Genomic DNA, 10,844 nt, shown 5'->3' on the forward strand with positions numbered 1-10,844 from the left:
TAAATTGTCCTTACATAAAAGAAATCGTTTCTTTATTACGTTATAAACGTAATAAACGCTCTGAAAGACATTGCCCCTTGGTTCTATTATTCATATATTAAAGATGACGATAAATCAATCTGACAATTGCAAATTTTCTAATTGCTAAATTTTAGTCATCATCTTTGATTTGTATCAAGAGAAAGCTCTTATTATTACATTAAAAGTAATATTTCTCATATTATAAATACATATTGTAACGTTTTCAATTTCAATAATGAAGAATAGGAAATGTAATACAAGGTACATAAAAGAAATGAAGATAAAAGGCGTTATCTTACTGACATCATTAGATCAAAAGGGTAAGCCGAGAATCTGGTCTGTTGCATCTTATTAGATCTTTTTCCCGCATGGGTCGCAGAGAATCAATAATGAATTGGTAATGAATTATATTTGTCGCAGTCAGTGTTTCATTAATAATACAACACAAAGAAAAGTCACACACAAATCTGTGAATTTTGTAAATGTAAATTCTATTTATCAAAGCAAGAAAATCGTTCACAAGTATAACTTAATGTATTATATTAAGACTTTTAATAAATTTTAATATAATATATTAAGTTATACTTGTGACTTATTAGAAGTCTTAATATAATATTTTATTACATTAAGTTATATTATATTTGTGAATGATTTTCTTGCTTTGATAAATAGAATTCACATTTATAAGATTTACAGATTTTGTGTGTGACTTTTTACGATCCATAACACCTGTCGACATAACACCTGTTGTTCGGATAATAAATAAATTTTTTGTCGCGAAAGTGATTATGTATATATTCTAGGTGTCTGCGCTGGGCACGATTCTTTTATGTGAAGAACGTAACCAAAGTTGTGTAGCAGCCGGCTTAGACATGCGTATCTTACATTCTCTTCATTTCCTATAGAAGTATTCCTATTCGAAGACAATTTATCGAAATAAGTTAAGTATTCTCCAGTGTTCGATTACACATGAAGATACTTTTACGCATATTTCTCTTACATTTTTGTAATAAAAATTACGATCACATACCTAATCGTTCTGAGTTGTTTAAGAGAGTGAAAAAATTATATTACCTAATTGACGAGCTTCCCCGGCAATTACAAACCCAATAACCACGCACATCAATTAAGCTTAGAAGCTTTTTTTTTCTTCTCGTTTTTATTAGCTACAAAAAAGGCATCATTATAAAATCATCTTTCATTGTGAAACTATCAACGGAATTGCCGATCGGTGAGGATCTGGGCAATTCGGCCTCGTTTGTGATATGTCTTGTGATATGTTTTTGGCGCTGGTCCCTGCTGCAGAAAGGAAAAATCCGATTAAAGTCTAAAGATCTCTTACATATCACGAAATATGCTTCTGATAAGGCTATATTATACAATTCTTCAAATATAATCGACATCGTAATATCCACGTATAGCATGATAAAAGTATTCAAAGAGGAGGCATGACAGAAATACGATTTTTTTAACGTGCATGAAGATCCTGCTGGTCTTTTCGAATGTTAGCTAGAAAATCGAGCGAAGCATGGAAATGAAAGTGAAAGAGCATCTATCTTCTTCCGTTGATTTTATTCTAATTAATATCGAGATTATATCGAAAAGGTTTATTCGAACGCTTCAGAAGATTAATTATAAAATGTATTTCTTGAAACTGCCGAAGATCGTTGAAACTAATTCAATTCATCTAAAAAATTATTATAAAAGATTGAAAGAAGTGGTAAGTCTCATTCTACGAATTTTAATAATTTAATACACTTGTTTGTAACTGTCTCTTACAGTCATCGTGATTATTTTTCCCGTACATATAGCTATACGTTGATAACTTTAACTTTTCTAACTTTACAGGATCTCATTCACATGAATCAGGGACTACTAAGAGCATTAAGGCAGATCATATCCAAACCTAGACATTATTTGCAATTGCGCAGGATTTTTCACTTGGAGGAAAAATCGCAGCTAGCAGCGGAGGTAGATATGCATTTATTTTATTGCTATCAAACAACTTAGATGAATTAGTCCAAGATCTGATCGAGATATTTGAGTCATATAATTTCTCTGCCAAGATAGTCAGTTTGAATTGTAGCGGAGTAAGAGTTGAATAACATCACATATTGAAATCAGTAATTTACTATAAGTAGTTGAATGTAAACAATGAATAGAAAAAGCTCATACTAAGAATATTATGTAGAAAAGTTCTACATAATACATTTTATACACATTAATGGACTAAGTACAGAAATACGCATTTATCAAGTTTAGAAAAAATAACAGAATAATAAAATAATATAAGATATTTGCTTCTAAGTATATGTAATTAAATACATATTAATTATATATGTATTTATTCTCTCTAAATCTGAATCAGTGGATTGTTCAATGGCATATACTTAGCACCGATAATTAGTAAAGTTCAACTAAGAAAGGAAAAATGTTTGAGCATTATATAAACTAAAATACTGACATATGCACGTTAATTCCAATTTTCAAATAACGTATTCATTGAATTTAAGTAAAACAAGAAGTTGAATCACATAATAAAGATTAAGTAGATTAGGGATCTCATATTTAATTTACTGATTACCAGTGACATACTTGGCACTGATATCAGTGATTATATATCGGTGATTCAGATTTAGAAAGTAAATATAATATACACAAATATATATAATATAAACATAAAAATGTATGGAATAAACATAATATAATAAATGATTTACACGTACAATAATAAATAGAATTTGATATCGTTATTACCTTACTATAAGCAAATATTTTATTATCTATTTTATTATCTTATATTTTATTATCTTATATTAGATACGAAACTGATTAATTTTTGTAACAATAAACTCATAAGAAGATTCCTATTCGTTACGTTAATAAAAACGTGAAATTACATGGAAGCAGATGACAATGACAATTACCATAATTGCTGCTCTTTGATATATAAACAGAGATATATTCAGTCGTATTATATTTACAATTGTGTTTATGTTCCGACTGTTTATATGCCATTTATCGAATTAAATTATTCTCACAAAAAAGAAATCGTTCTTAATCTCAATAGTTCAATTTAGAGAAAAAACAGCTTTACAATTGTCACAAAATTCTTGAACATGAATGATTTATATTTAGATTCAATGAGGAATTATAAGAGCAAGAACAATTATACCAAAAAATTTTACAACAGCAGAAAAGCTACTTTTTCTGCTGAATGCAGCTAATAATAAATCCAGATTTGTACAAAAATGAATATAATTTGCGATATATATTCTGACAACATTAGCAAAAATAAGCCAAAAGTTGAGCAAAGTTGAATCTTATTAGATTTCTTTCACGCATGGATTGTAAAAAAGTTGATAATGAATTGGTAAAATGAATTACATTTTCGCGATCAGTTTTTCATTAATTTACATAAAAGTAATATAGTTAGTGTGTTTCATTAATATGTAACGAATGTATGATATTACGTGTGAACAATTTTCTTGCTTTAATGAACAGGATTCATATCTATAGGATTCATGAGTTACGTATTTGATTTTTATGATCTGTCATTCAAGATTACACCTTTTCTTTGACAACAAATTTTTCGAGAAAGGCATGTACAAGTTTAACTTGTTCGCATCGGACACGGTTCAGTACCTAGTTATACATGAAAATATCTTTATGATTTTGACAATTTTTCATATACTTTTTTGGCGAAAATTATAATTACTTATTCTCTCGTTGTTACGTTGCATGAAATAAAAAAATTTTATCACTTCCATGACGGAATATATAATATATATATATATAACGGCGTATATGAACCTAACAACTAGGCTCGTCAATTAAGTTACGTGTATTCTTTTTCTTTCGATCGTTATAAACTTTAAGAAAATGTCAACATATTATCATTTTCTATTATAAAACTATCGATGGAATGGCCGATCGGAAAGGGTCTGGGCAGTTCGGCATCGTTCGCGGTATGTCTCGCGGCGTGCATTGGTCTCTTTTGGCATTGATCTCTTTTGCAGAAAGAAACTGACCTTTACGAATTCGGCAAGATCTCAAGACGATCTCGAATTATGTTCAGGATTGTGATTTTATATTATTCAATTCTTCGACTGAGATCGGTACCGTAATATCTACGGCGTGATAAAATATTGGACGGAGGGGTAATAAATACATTAAAATCTTTTTCTAATTTGCCAGGCATGAAAATCTTGTTAATCTTCTCGAATGTTAGCCAGAAAACGAAAATTGAGTTACTAAGCAAGAAGAGTATAAAGTTTTGAATTTTGTAGAAAAATCCATCTTTGTTAATCGAATTTACTTTAAATAATATCAAAGTAATATCAAGCAAGTATAGTTTATTCTCATACTTGATATTAATAATATAAAAACATATAATTGTTTGAAAGAGAGTAATAACAGTCAATCTATTAATATAACAGATAACTATAAAATATTGGTAAGTCTTATTAGCCGAAGATTATCCTTCGATACGTACTTTGGTATAATTTTTTTATTACACGACATACTTGTGGTGATTGTCTCTTGGAGATTCCCATACTTACGCTGGAAATTTTAATTATTTTTTAATATATTTTGCAGAATATACAAGTGAATCAAGGACTACTAACAATAAAAAATAAAAACATTAGGCATGTCGCATCCAAACTCGGCACATTATTTGTGCAATTGACCAAAATTTTTTATTCGATGAGAAGATTGCTAGTGAAGATGATTTCATTTTGTTATTGGATAACACAGATGAAAACATTCAAGGTCTTACCATGACATTCGAGACGCAAATTGCTCTGCTAAGATAGCCACTTTAAATTGCAACGGATTGAGAATTGAATAGCATGTTGAAAGCAATAACTTCGTAATATCAGTAGTTAAATATAAAAAAAAATATAAAAATATAAAAATATAAATATGAATAATTCTTATTAAGAATGCACATTATCAAAAAAATTGAATTTTAATATATATAATATAATAATAATAATAAAATATAATAAAAATATAATAATAAAATATAATAATAATAATTCTGTACGCGCGCGTTAAATATGTAAATTATGTATTTACATTTGTATATATTTTGATTTGTATATGTTTGATGTTTTGTTTGTGTGACTTGAGATTATTAAACTAAATTGTCCTTACAGAGGAGAAATCGTTTCTGATTATAAACATTATAAACGCTCTGAAAAGACATTGCCCTTAATTCCATATATACTAAAGATGACGACAGATCAACCTAACAATTGCAAATTTTCTAATTGCTAAATTTTAGTTATCATCTTCGATTTCATCAAATATCAAGACAAAGTTTTTATTATTACATTAAAAGTAATATTCTTATATTATGTACATTACATTTTCGATTTCAATAACGAAGAATATAATCCAGATTTGTACATAAAAGAAGTGAAGATAAATGGTGTTGTTAACATCATTAAGTCAAAAGGATAAACCGAGAAACTGATCTGATTGTGAGTTGAAATTATTGAATCTTATTGAATCTTTTCGACGCATGAATCGCAGAGAATCGATAACGAATTGGTAATGAATTACATTTGTCGCAGTTAGCATAGTTCATTAATTGATGTACAATAAGAGTTATATGTATTAAGTTATACTAATGGATGATTTTCTTGCTTTGATAAATAGAATTCTTATTTACAGAATTAACGGATTTTGTATCTGACATTTTATGATCAATCAGTCGACATTATTTCTTCGGAATAAATAAATTTTTCGTCGTGAAGATCATGTTTAGGTTCACGGTGTCTGCACCGGGCACGGTGCTTTTATGGAGAACGTAACCAAAGTTGCGTAGCAGCCGGCTTAGACATGCGTATCTTACATTCTCTTCATTTCCTATAGAAGTAGTTCGAAGACAATTTATCGAAAAAATAAAATTCTCCAGTGTTCGATTACACATGAAGATACTTTTACGCATATTTCTCTTACATTTTTGTAATAAAAATTACGATCACATACCTAATCGTTCTGAGTTGTTTAAGAGAGTGAAAAAATTATATTACCTAATTGACGAGCTTCCCCGGCAATTACAAACCCAATAACCACGCACATCAGTTAAGCTTATAAGCTTTCTTTTTTCTTCTCGTTATTATTAGCTACCAAAAAGATATCATTATAAAATCATCTTTCATTGTGGAAGTTTCATCGGAATTACCGATGGGTGAGGGTCTGGGCAGTTCGGCCTCGTTTATTGTATGTTTAGCGGTATGTTTTTGGCGTTGGTCCTACCTACTGAAAGGAAAGATCCGCTACAGATTTAATTCTAATGATCTTGTACATATAACGGAATATGGTTACGTTTGTGAAGAAATTATATACAATTCCTCCAATGCAATCAACATCATAATATCTGCGTATGGCATGATAAAAGTATTTAAAGAAGAGACACTGATGTCAAACATTTTTTCTGACGTGCTAAGCTTGAAGATCCTGCTAATCTCTTCGAATGTTAGCAAGAAAATCGAGAAAAATATTGAAAGTAAAAGATCATTTATCTCCTTCCGTTGACCTTATACTAAATAGGATCGAAACTGTATCAGAAAAATTTATTCGAATCCTTCAGAAGATTGACGAAAAAACGCTTTCCTTAAAACAGCAGAAGATAGTTGAAACTAATTCAGCTCGTCTCATAAACTACTATAAAGATTTAGTGGTAAGTCTCATTCTACGAATTTTTATATAATTTAATGCACATGTTTAGAATTATCTCTTAAAGTGATTATTTTTCCCGTACGTAGCTATACGCTGATAATTTTAATCGTCTTCTAACGTTCTTTACAGATTCTCATTAACATGAATCAGGGATTATTAAGAGCATTAGACACGTTACATCCAAACTTAGACATTATTTGTGCAATTGCGCGGGATTCTTCACTTGCAGGAAAAATCGCCAATTGTGGAGATGGACGCATTTATTTTGCTGTTACCAGGCAATTCAGATGAATACATTCAAAATCTGATCAAGATATTTGAGTCACGTAATTTCTCTGCCAAGATAGCTAATTTGAATTGTAGCGAAATAAGAGTTGAATAATATGTTGAAATTAATCATTAATATGAATAGTTGAATATAAACAACGAATAAAAAAGCTATTGCTAAGAATTTATGACTCATATTAGGTAAAAAGTTTTATATAATACATTTTGTACGCATTAACGGACTAAGTAGAAATACGGATTTGTCGAATTAGATAACAGAATTCTAGTGAGAAATGATAATAGAATTGACATTGAATCGATGTCGATTCGATATCGAAATCATCGATTCGACATCGATTCCATTGTCTTCCATTTCTCATTGGGATATTAATAAAATAATATAAGCTATTTGCTTCTAAAAATATGTAATAAAATACCTATTAGATATATAGATATATATTTTATGTATATAATATATACAAATATATATATAATATAAACATAAAAATGTACGTAATAGGCATGATATATAATAAATGATTTACACGTACAATAATAATAGATCTAATATCATTATCACATACTTTATTGTAAGCAAATATTTTATATTACTATTCCATTTTATATTACTATTCCATCATCTATCTTATCATATATTCGATGCGTAACTGCGTTACTTTTAAAACAATAAACTCTTAAGAAGTTTTCTATTCGTCAATAAATATAAAATGAAATATGAAAGATGACAATGACATTTGCTGTTCTTTAATAGATAGATTGAGTCATATTCAATCATATTGTATTTATATTTGTGTTTATATTCCGCCTGTATGTCATTTATCGAATTAAGTTATCCTTACAAAAAAGAAATTATTCTTAATCTCAATGGCTTAATGGTTTAGCAGAGAAAGCAGCTTTACAACTGTCGCAAAATTCTTGAACAGGATTAATTTATATATTTAGATCCAGTGAAAAACTATAAATATATGACAAATCATATCAAAGAATTTTACAAAACTGCTTTTTCTGAGCAGCTGAATACAGCTAATAATAAATCCAGAGTTGTACAGAAAATTGATTTAATTTGCAATATATTCTGACGATAATATCAAATACGAGCCAAAAAGTTGAACTGAGCAAAGTTGAATCTTATTAGATTTTTTTCACGCATAGATCATAAAAATCAATATTGGTAAATGAATTGATAAATGAATTACTTTTGTCGCAGTCAGTATTTTTCATTAATGTACAACGAAAATAATATGGTTAGCATTTTTTCATGAATGTACAACAAATGTATCATATTAAATACTTGGATGATTTTCTTGTTTTAATAAACTGGGTTAATCTACAGGATTTGCGAATTATGTATTTGATTTTTACTATCTCTGTCACTCGATATTACACCTGTCCTTTGGATAATAAATTTTTCGGCGTGAAAGGCAGGTGCAAGTTTAACTTGTCCCCACCGGGCATGATGCTTTTATACGAAGAACCCATAAAACGTAACAAAAGCTATATGTAGCAGCCAGCTTAGACATACGTACTACATTCACATTTTCTTCGTTTCCTATAGCAGTAGTTGGAACAAATTTTATCGAGATGTCTCCAATATCCAATTAAAAGTACTTTTACACGAATATTTCATACTCTTCTATATGGCAAAGATGACAATTGTACACTTACTGGTATTCAGTGATATAAAACAGTAAAAGATTTTATCACTTCCTTGATGAGCTATAATGGTATTTATGAATTCAGCATTCACACTCGTCAATTAAGCTTACAAACTTTCTGTTTTCTTCTCATTTCTATCAGTTATAAAAAAAACATCAATATAAAATCATCTTTTTATTGTGGAACTATCAATGGAATTTCTAATCAGAAGATTTGGGCAATGTTTGCGGTAAAATATTTTTTAGATTATATTTTTGTAAAGAATGAAATGTTTTTGCGTGCTTTATATATTATTTAATTTTTACATCAATAATCTCACTAGAAATCAAAACTTAAAAAATTGATGAATAAATATTCATAATATCCTTCGAAATTAAAGAAAAAAAAATTGAATTATCCGTAATTTTTAATGACACATATTTTCTTCTATGCATTTAAAGTTTTGATATTCAAAATTCGTAATTAATATTTTAAATTTAAATTACGACAATGTTCTCTGAACATTTTTCGCTGATCATATATCTCTAAAGCTGAACGAAAAATTTCGTTTGATTTTGCATTAATGTATTAAATATGTAATACATAAGCAGAAATATAGAAGCTTTATTATTCCTTCCTCTTCATGTTTGTTTCTTGTTAAATCATATTCGAGCTGTACATCGTGTTTTAGCATTCTTATTAAAACGATAATTTCGATAATTTAGAACAATAACAATAACAAGATTCATGAAAGAAAAAGAACACATTCGGTACGGGATTTAAATAATATTTCTTATATTTCTTTCATACATCAGCCAGGACACCAGGTGAATTCGGGCGCAAGAAATTTCTCTTGATTTTCAACGGGCGTAATTAAGCGCGCGCGCCACGCCGAGCTGACGCGACACGGACAATAGATGAGCCGGGCGGGTAGCCTTAATTAAATGGTAAAGGCGGCCGATTAGTTGGCAAACTCGCGATAGTGGAAATTTATTATATCCAATGCAACCCGCGGGGTCTCACGTGCGCGCTCCTTCACCGTCTTTCGTGCCGTCGTTACCGCACCCCGTTGCCCATCTTCCGTACAACCAGGCTGGCGAATCGGGGGTTGGTTTGTCGCGCATAAATCCTGCCGCTCTCCAGATGGGATACACGCCGTCGCGCGACGATCAGATAGATGCTTAATGCAATTATACGCCTCAGAAGGAGCACCGAGATCGATACCAGTTTTCATGAGATTGCTGCACGTGGCCAAGCTTGTATGCTTCGTCGCGTGGATTAACGAAGCGTGATTACTAATTTCCCGTTGTCCTGTGAAAGAACGACGTGCGGTTTTGGATTTTTTGGAGACGCTATCGAGAAGAAAGGATTATAAATTAAATTGTCTTTGTCTTTCTCGGAAGAGAAAAGATACGAAAAAAAAAGGAAATGCGATAATATTGATATAATATAGCGTAAGATAAAAATTACGAGATTAATAAAAACTGTTCACATTATATTTTCAGTCGAGTATGGAGGAAAGGATATACATATATTATAGACTACGGTACATCGACCGGGGGAAGAAGATCAATTCGGGCACTTCTCGCGCAGACGGCTGATTACCCGCATCCTGATTATCGAACCTAACCAGGGAATACAAGCCTGCCCGCCGCAAACAGGCCCGTCCGTGTTTGCGCTGTGTCGGCCAAAACTGTGTGGTCACGATGGAACGTAGAAAGTGTCTCGTTCACCACACGAAGTGACACGGATGCTGCGCATCACGATGGACGTAGTCGATGTCTATTTCGTCTAATTCGTTTAGCGAAATCTACGATCTTTTTAAAGAATTGATTAGACTCTCTGGAGACCGGTTTAAATCGATCGGTACTTCATTATCATACTCTGTATTAGCGCCCAAGTGAGTCAGACGCACCAGACTTCGTTCGCCAAAGATATATTGCCGCATACGGGATCGCGCTGCGCACATATTTGCAGATTAATCTGAATCCAATTCTCTCGGATTTTCGCGAAGAAGCGCCCCACGCTGTTGCACCGAACTCTACGATTATGCGCGATCGATAAGGGGGGAGGGGGGTGGGTGATATATTCGCATATTTCGGCGTATATCCCGGCGCACCTCGACGAATTCTGCTGTTCTATCTCGACATGCTTGGCGCGCTCCGCGTTACTCTGGTTTACTCCGACATATTCTCTCTCTCTCTCTC

At 31.2% G+C, this 10,844-nt stretch overlaps 2 pseudogenes; both read left to right on the plus strand.

Annotated features, from left to right (window-relative positions):
- Window positions 1-809: 809 nt before the first annotated feature.
- On the plus strand, window positions 810-4,873 carry LOC105624315 (annotated as a pseudogene).
- Window positions 4,874-5,789: 916 nt separating this feature from the next.
- LOC105624272 lies at window positions 5,790-7,096 on the plus strand (annotated as a pseudogene).
- Window positions 7,097-10,844: the final 3,748 nt, after the last annotated feature.

The sequence above is a fragment of the Atta cephalotes genome (genome assembly GCF_000143395.1).
Source record: "Atta cephalotes unplaced genomic scaffold scaffold00075, whole genome shotgun sequence".
NCBI classification, from domain to species: Eukaryota; Metazoa; Arthropoda; class Insecta; order Hymenoptera; family Formicidae; genus Atta; species Atta cephalotes.